At 35.1% G+C, this 9,646-nt stretch overlaps 1 pseudogene; it reads right to left on the bottom strand.

Annotated features, from left to right (window-relative positions):
• Positions 1 to 550: 550 nt before the first annotated feature.
• On the bottom strand, positions 551 to 999 carry LOC140498253 (FUN14 domain-containing protein 1 pseudogene; annotated as a pseudogene).
• Between the last annotated feature and the right edge of the window lie 8,647 nt (positions 1,000 to 9,646).

Below are 9,646 nucleotides of genomic sequence, written 5' to 3'. Positions count from 1 at the left end.
CTCTAATAAGTATTTCTAATCCTTCCATAAAAGTACATTACAGTTCTACAGTTTATTGCAAACAGATTTCTTATCTGTTGATATTCAACCTATAATACATATTATTTAATTATTGGCACTATTTACTCTACATCACAATGGGAATGTTTTTTTTAAATAAAGAAAAAACAGCAACTCAGTGAGGAAAATGTCAAACAAAAGGTCCTTATACCAAGACAATTATGTATGTATGCTGATAGTTACATTAAAAATACTAATTTCTGAATAGGCACAGTATTAAAAAGTCATGATGAAAGTTAGCAAGGTTTTGTCCAGAAATGTGATATTTATTTATTTATTAATTTAGCCATCTATCTGTCTATCTACCCATCTATTTATTTGTAGCAAATCCTTCAGAAGGCAAAAGTCTAAATGTATAGGTTTCAGTGTTGTCCACCTAGTTATCTTCTTGCCCAGAAGAATCTGGTGACTGGTACTACTTTGCAAGAGAGCACACCTCCCCAACGTTTTTGTTGTTAATTAATCCATCGGAACAGCAACATTCACGTCCTTAAGATGCAAGGCCTAGCAAGAAGCCTTCCATATATCCGCTGGATACCACTATGTTGTTTGATAAAGTCTGTAATGGTACTGATTTCAGGTGCAGCTTTATTTGCTTTTTAAAATCTGTCTTTTTTGCTTTGTTTACATCTTTTTCAGCTCTCTTCCAGTCAGTTTGCACATAGCCACCACGACTGGCAATCTGCAAAAGAAAGCTACCACCCACTGCAGTTGCTGCAAATTTTCCAACTTTCTGGAATAAAAATCCGGCATACCATTCAGTAACTCCACCCATTGCACTCCATGTTACTACAGAGTATTCCTCTACAGTAGGGTCCAGCGCTGTGGCCAAATACACGGTTCCACCAGCGGTGTCTTCTTGCAAACTGTTCAATCCAGTACTTAGTAAGAGTCCTCATCACTGTCACATTTTTTGGGACAGGGGTTCCCGGTCTCCATGATCCCGTCGGCGGCCTGTTGTCAAAAAGACCCCGGTCCCCTGCCCCTATGAGCCCCGAGAGCCGCTGGCCCCATCACTCTAGGGGCCACGCTACCGTGAGCGCGAGAGAAGTTCGAACTCTATGGTTATCTTCCTCCTAATCGAAAACAAAAATTTATTAAGAACCTCCCAGTCCCTGTACCTTTACAAATATTATCTTATTCGATCCCCACCACAACCTTGGGAACTAAGTGCTTTCATTATACTCATCTTACTAAGGATGTAAGTTACAAAGTAAGTTACATCCTTACAAAGGAAGGAAACAAAGTAGACAGGGGCTAAGAGACTCACGCGAATTTCAAGACTACTAAACGTCTGGGGATGAATTTGACTCAAGTCTTGTTCAGCATTCTGTCTATTGCACCGCGCAGTATCTTCATTACTTTTTCCTCTTCTCCTTTCCCACGTATACTTCTAACAGTTGTCGAGATCATATATTTTTTAATGTCAGTCACAGAATACTTTTGCCTAATTTTGACCTTACAGCTCCCCAAATGTGTGAAGATATTTCCCACGGAAGCATTTTCTATACAATTACCTCAATGGTGTATTTATGTAGTTGAGTTTTTGGACCTAAGAGAAACATTCTAAATTTATCCTCTATGTCAGCTTGTTAATTCAATTAAACAATATACTTATCATGTGCAAGACATTTTTAGTTAGTCAATAAGCATTTATTAAGCACTTAAGATAAGCCAAGCATTGTGATAACTACTGAGGATATGAAGAAAGGCAAAAAAGGGTTCTCACCTTCTAAAGAGGGAAAGGAACCTGAACAAATGCAAACAACTATGTTCCTAAAAGATAACAGGCAGAGTAGATGGAAGGTAATGTCAGAGGGAAAGCCTCCTGCAGGAGGCAGAATTTGAGCTGAGTTTTTTAATGGAGAGAAGCTAGTAAGTAGAGGTGAAGAGGAAAGCATAGGGCCATATTTTCCAACTAATTCAAATTGAAACTTTTATTTTATATTTGACTCAATCCTTTCCTTTACCTCTTAAATCTGATCAGTTATCAGATATTGTCAAATTCTCTGGCCACAGAAATTCAAGTAACTCAACAAAGGTAAGTGAGGAATTATGCTCTCTATTGGCTATGCATGTAGAATTGTAAAATTTTTTAAATATTTACATCAAAGTCCAGAATAAGATATGCCATATTCTTACTTGTCAAACCACAAAAGGAATATTGCTTTCAGTGCTGGGTGTCACATGATAGGAATAATATTAATAGATTTGTATATACCCAGGAGAGAATAATCCAAAATATGAAAAGACATGCCTTAAAATTTTCTAGTTTTGTGGCCCTGGGCAAATGAATTGATATCTTTGTGCCTTGGTTTCCTCATTTTGAAAATGGAGGATCCAATGGTTTCTAAAGTCTGCTCTAGGTCTAAATCTGTGATTCCATGATCCTATTCTGTTGCCCAGAGGATAGAGGTAGGATCAATGAGTGTAAATTTGTGAGATGGAGTTTTTCTTGATCGTAAGGAAAGCATTTCTGAACCTTTTCAAAAGTGAATGAGGCTATTTTAGGAGATAGTAAGTTCAGCCTCACTGGAGTTGTTCAAATTGGATACCCACTTGTTGGACATAGGGTTCAGTTACAGGTTAGAGCCGACAGTCTCTGAGGTTCTTTCCAAATCTCAAATTCTGTAAAGCAGAAATGAATAGAGCAAGGAGACAGGCTTTATTGTTATTAACTGCTAAGGGAGATGCTGCCAAACCATCATTAGATAAAGTAGTTCCAGGGCACTTTTATTCCACACAGTATTCTACTGAGGTAGAAATTATTAGCTTCATTTTACTAATGAAAAAATTTAGACACAGAAAGGTTAAGGGATTTAACCCAAGGGTTTAGAGCTAAAATGGGATTAAAACTAGAGAGGACTTGATTCAGTAATCACCACTGACAGGAGTATAGATATATCTATTAAAGTGCTTGTTCCATGAAACAATTCTGGAAATTAAATTGTCATACTTAAAAAAAAATCTTTCACATTTATAAGTTCCAGTCCTATTTCTTCTCATCCCTCTTTTCAACCTCCTATTGTCTTATTTCCTTATCCAATATGACCCTATGGCTATTTTCTTCAACCACTGCAAAGCCTATGTTTTCATTGCCTTATTTTCAAAAGCCCTGAGGTAGACAGGGATTTGATGAGATCTCAACCACCTCTAGCTCAAATATGTTCACCAATGATTGAGAAGAGAAATGATGGGAATAGGGGCAAGAAGAAAGGCATAATTTCTGGAGGAATCTGACCTAGGGTAGTTGAGAAGGAAAGAGTGAGGAGTATTTTAAATTACAAGAACCATACATTTTCTGTGAATAGGAGGATATTTTTAACTTAGTTACTCAGTCAATTAGCACTTATTAGACATTTATTACATGCTAGAAACTTTCATAAGGTTGTGGATACAATGACAGGCAAAATCTGTTTGTCTCAGGGAGTTTACATTCTAATGAAATGAGTTTTACTGATTATAAATTAATTTCTGTGTTTCACTTAGAGTTCCATGATCTAGACTCCATGTGTTTATATTGATTCATACTGCAAAACATAAAACTTCCAATTCTTTTATATAATTTATAATACCTCCAAATAACATCATCATAATCAATCATCATCACCATTATCATGATCGTCATTCCTAACATTATATAGCATTTTAAGGTTCACAAAGATATTCGATGCATTATTCCATTTGATCCTCATGAACTGGTGTTATCATCCTCCTTTTACTGATGAAGAAATCAAGAATGAAAGATTTAGCCCCAGGGTTACACAGATAGTGCCTGAAGGATGATACAAACCTATGTTTTCAAGGTAAATTGAGTTCTCTACTCATTTCATCACATTGCCTCTCTCATGCACTAAAATGTCTATATCAGCAGAAATAGATGGGCAAAACCAATCTGAGTATGCCTTACTTGGAAATCCTACTATTCCCAAGTCACCAAATTTACATTAGTTCTATCATAAGATTCCATCATAGTTCCATCAGTTCTATCATAGGATTTTAAAACTGAAAGGGATCAGGTCAAACCTTGACTTTTTGACAAATGAGAAAACTGAGGCCCTCAGTAGTGAGTGAAGTGGCCTGTCCAAATCTACAGAGGAACAATCACATATCTAGAGTGAGGAAGGCACCTCTGAGAGTACTTATACCTAGTGCAGCCTTCTCCTTTCAGAGTTGGGGAAACTGAGGTCTAGGGAGATTAGGGGCCTTGCTCAGGTTAAATGTGTATATATCAAAGATATGATCTGAATCTGCGTCTTCTGTCTCCAGAACCACTCTATCACACCGTCTTCCTAAAATGAGGTAATAAGTGCAGATCTGGGATCAGAACCCAAGCTTTCTTACATCATATCCAGGGAGTTTTCGATTATAGAAAGTTTTAAACATAGTGAATAAAATAGCAGAAGAGGTCATAACAGAAAATCAATAATTGAACAAGGTGAGCTTTTTATGTAATTTATTTATTATTATTTTTAAATTATATTTATTCATTATCATATAATTTAATTAAATTAACATATAATTTATATAATTAAATATGTGATTCATATAATTTTTATATAATTTATAATTAATTTAGATAATATAGATAATCATAATAAATATAATTTATTTTGAATTTATATAATTCAATTCCACAAAATGTTATTTGGTGCAAACTGTAATTTGTGCAAGGCCCCTGGAATCAATCTTATTTTTGAATCTTCCAATTTTGGTGCAAATAGAGAAGCATACTTTCCTAAAATTCCTTAAGAAGGCTGAACACAACATAGCAATCCTAGCAAACCTGTAACCATTTGGTCTGTTCTCAGGATCCCTCTATGTTAGAGCTCTCTGTCCATCAAAGGGTATTAGCAAAACTAATGGAACTTTTGTTTGGCACATACTCTTGACATACTCATTTAAAGCCAGGGGGGGCTCAAAAGAAACAAGATTCTGAATGTTTGGGTAGTGGAGTACTTTTCATGTTAAGTTACTAGCCTATATTTCTTTCTGACCAGTATATATATTTAGAATTAAACTTAAGAGCACTAGACAAGTTGAGAATATAAGCCTTCAAACTGGATACCCAAGAAAAGCAACTAAAAAATATCTGTGGAAAGTAGTCACAGTTTTGAATGGTTTAAGAAGAAAATACATTTTAATCTCTAAGATGTTCCCAACAAAAGACCTCTGAGTGCCTAATAAAAATGAAAATGGAAACTGATGTTTCAAAAAAGGCATTTTGAACAAACATACTCACGCTTTTTGTTTTGTTTGTTAGAAACTGGTATGCTTTAGATGAATTTATTCATTTTGCCAAAGAAAATGCATTTTTTTCTGCATTTCTCCTAATGAAGGTAGCAGTATCATCTCTAGAAAGATAAGATTGAGATGATGATTTAGAATGGAAGCTAAATAATCTTATTTTAAATATTTTAAATAAAGTTAAAACATAGCTCTCATCATATTTTAGATAAGAAAGGTTCTTTAGTTATTAGTGCAAATCCTTCACTAATTAGGAAATTGCGACCTGTATAAGCTGAGTGAGTTGCTTAAGGTCCCATAAATAACTAATTACAAGTTTTTATATGTATCATATCATGTACTAAAATGTTTAAAAACTGAGAAAAATAAGAGTAAATCAATTACATTTACAAATTCAATTGACTTATGATATAAAGTATTTACTGTTATGAGAATGAATTCTTTAACAAAAAAGATTGCATTACTTTTTTTTGAATTAATTAAATTTTGATAACTTATTTAAGACATCACTTTTTAAAGAAAAGTTGCATTAAAATTATTTCCTTTTTTGTTTTGAAAATTCAAATTTCAAAGAGTTGCAGAGCTTCAAAACTTGAAGAGGTAATGAAAATAGTAACTAATATTCATATGCAGCTTTAGATTTTAAAGTGTTTTATGTATGTTATTTTATTTGATCCCTACAACAACTCCATGAAGTAAATACTTCAGTTATTATTATGTCAATTTTACAAATGGGAAGACTGAATCTTAGAAAGGTAAAGAGACACGTCCATAGTCACAGAAATCATACAAAGTCAAAATGACATTTAAATTTCAAGCTCTCCTAACTCCTACTTCAACTATCTTTTTCCCTAGACTGCTATTTTTCAGGGTAATGGTCAGGTAATATGAGGTTTCTTGTCAAATCTGTACTTAAAAAGGAATTTCTTCTACCATCAACACAAAAAGCAGTCATCTAGACTCTTCTTGAAGAACGTCAGTGGGGTACCACATCCTGAGACATTCTGTTCTACCTTGAACAACTGTTAGGAAAATTTCCTTATATCAAAACTAAATCTACCTCTCAGTATCTTCTATCCTTTGTTCTATTTCTACCTTATGGAGCCAAGTAGAAATTTAACGCTTCTTTCACATTATAGCTCTTCACATATCTGAACATAGTTATCATCTATTTCTCAAGTATCTGCCCTGCAACCCACAAACATTTTCTTCACCAGGTTAAACATTCCCAGTTTCTTTAATTAAGAATCATATACTAGTGCGTTAGCAAATGTTTGACATCCTGCTGTCTAGGAGACAGAAAAAAAGATATATGCACTACATACTTTTAAGTTTAAATTCCACTATTAACATTTCTTCTATCACTTTCTTAAGTTTAGAAAATTAACAAAACAATAAATCAAATCCTGATTTACATCATTTGCTGATTTCTCAGATGCAAATGTTCATATTGAAAATTTAACAATCAGCTCTGGCAATCTAGTGAGAATTGGGTCCATTACATCTCTAGTCATGGTATGTTCCCTAGAATCCTTATCATCTCAGTAACCCTGTTCCAGAAACATTTCATCTGTTAGATAATTAGTCAACCACCTCATAATTCCCCCCCACCCCGGTTGTGCTCCTGGACTGTACTGTGCCCTCTGATATTTCATCATCTTACAAGATCATATTAATGCTGAAACTCTCACCCTTGGTCCTGTAGACCTTCCCTCTTTCCCTTTCATTGGAGAGAGTGGAAAGTGGACAGTGGAGAGTCCCTCTACTTAAGGCAAGTGTACGAGGCATCCATCTCACTTCCCATCCACTTGTGCTCGTCTGATCTTTTTTCATGCTGCCTTGGCAGATACCAGGTGCCCTCCTTTCTACTTTTATATGTTGTCTTTTCCCATTAGATAATGAGCTCCTTGAGGGTAGAAACTGTCTTTTGTATCCTCAGTACTTAGCACAGCACCTGGCACAGAGTAGATGCTTAACAAAGGATGGTTGCATTTAAGTGAATGTGGTATATAGTTATTCCTTCCATATTGTGACTTTCCCAACCATGGTTTTGATATATTGAGGGTTGGCATAAGAAAATAAATGGGAATTTGGGGGGAGTTTTGTTTAAGCTGCAGATGACACATGAAGGCCAGCAGATGACACAAAGAAGTTTAGAAATACAGAAATACATAAAATATATATATGTAGATTGTATAATAACATATTTTATCTTTTAATACCATAATAACTCAGAGCTCTTTTCTGGTATGAAGGGAGGGCCAGAAATTTTTACAAGGATTTTCCAGATTCTGAAGGCTCCATTCCCCTAACCCCTGCAATGTGGAAGGGATAACTGTCTATGTTCTCCTCTTGATGAAGCCATACTCTTGCTTAGTAATCGCCATAGCATTCCTGGCTAAACAATAATGAATCATCCTAGAATTTTTTCAGAAATCAAAGTTAGAATTTGAAAACTTCACTCTTTTCTACAAGATCTTTCCATGTCCTCTGACAGCAGCTCAGTGGTCATATCTGCCCTAAGATACTTTCTTACTTCCTGTGGGTCTAGTCAGTTAAACTCATTTATTGCCTTAAGAATTCCCTCACTTATCTTGGTTTTCAGTTACATGTGTAGCTTGTCCATTCTTCAACCATGAGAGAAGAAAAGCAAACCAGAATAAATTAAGAGTTGAATGTTGCTGTTCATCCTGTATCATGAATTCCGTCAAAATTCAGAAGTGCCGCTATACCTTCTCTGGTCTTCCTCTTACTTCTAGCATAGCCCCAAAGTCCATAGAGACATTGAGATATATATATTTTTTTATAAGACCTACGTCTGGAGTTAGAGAATCAAACTTAAATGTCTATCATACTCATGTGACCCTAGGCAAGTTACTTGAGTTCTCTGGATCTCCATTTTCTTTTCTAAAAAAAAATAGAGAGAATAGGACTAGACGACCTCTGTGGTCCCTTCTACCTCTAAATCTATTGTCTTTTGGTATCCTTGTACTAATTTCCAGGCTCAGCTCCTTCTAGCGTTAGTGACATCATTCTTATAGGACCGTGATGCTTTGTTACTTGTCCATTCTCATGTTTTTACTAAAATCTTTGATAAGTTACTATTGCACATTAGACAGTCATTGTGCTTGTGTCATCAAAATTTTGTCCTCAACAACATTCCATTTCTCTTAATCCAATTTCCTCAGAGAAATTTTAGGTCATTGGAATCCACCTATTCCTTCTCTGACTTCTTTGAAATTGATTACTTCATAATCTATGACTCAATGTTTCCTTTTCCTTATCTATTTCAAACTAAAAGAAGTCACAGTCATTTTCAATTCAGAATAGAGTCTTTTAGAAATCAAGAACATGTATTATGTCTAAATCATCAAAAATACTGAAAATACTGAATTCAAAAGCACATCTAGAGAATCTGGGAGGCAGCGAGGAATTATAGAAAGAATGTTGTGCTCTGAGACTAGAACTTGATTCAAATCCTATCTCTGACACTTAATAGATGTGGAACCCTGTGCAAGCCTCTTAAAATCTATGATGCAGGCAAGTTCCTAGAATTTATCTACCATCACAGACAGGTTAAATTCTGTATCAGTACAGGCATTTCCCTAGGGGAACACTGAACTGGGTGTCCCTACAATGATGAAATCATAGATCTTTTGTGGATATAATACCTACATTTATTATAGCAATAACTATGCTTTTAACAAATGGGCTATCTATCACATATATCAGGGGTTTTTAACCTGGAATACATAAACTAAAAAAAATAATATTTCAATATAACTGGCTTCCTTTGTAGTCTTCTTTCTTTTTTATGCATTAAAAAAAGTCTGAGAAGAGGTGTAGACAGAGGCTGCAGCAGACTTCTAAAGGGGTCCATGAAACAAAAAAGGTTAATAACCTTTGACATGATGGGGACAATAACTTCATTTGCTTTAACATCCAGCTTATCTTCAGACCAAATGTTTAGATCTTTACAAACTACACAAGAATGAGATTGTATTCATTTCAAAAACAAATGGAAACAAACCTAAACAAAAAGCTAACCCAGCGCCTCATCCTGAGCATTGTGATGCCTGAGTTAGGATACTCATTTGAGTGTCTCAAAATATCAAACACAAAACCCTTCCTTCACCTTTTTTCCAGTTTGTGGTCAGCTGCTAAGCTTTAGAAATATGAAGGGTATAGGAAGGAAAATAGAATTTTTCCTTCAACTATGGTTGAGAACCTGATTGAACTCTACACTTTCCTCTTTTGCCCCTGAGATGCCAAACATTGGTGGAGATTGTCACAAAATCAGGCTAACTGAGTCTACTGCAAATTCATGCCATCTAACCTT

The sequence above is a fragment of the Notamacropus eugenii genome, chromosome 4 (genome assembly GCF_028372415.1).
Source record: "Notamacropus eugenii isolate mMacEug1 chromosome 4, mMacEug1.pri_v2, whole genome shotgun sequence".
In the NCBI taxonomy this organism is placed as follows: domain Eukaryota; kingdom Metazoa; phylum Chordata; class Mammalia; order Diprotodontia; family Macropodidae; genus Notamacropus; species Notamacropus eugenii.
The sequence above is the reverse complement of the archived record's forward strand: the minus strand, read 5'-3'. Positions and strand labels throughout refer to the sequence as shown.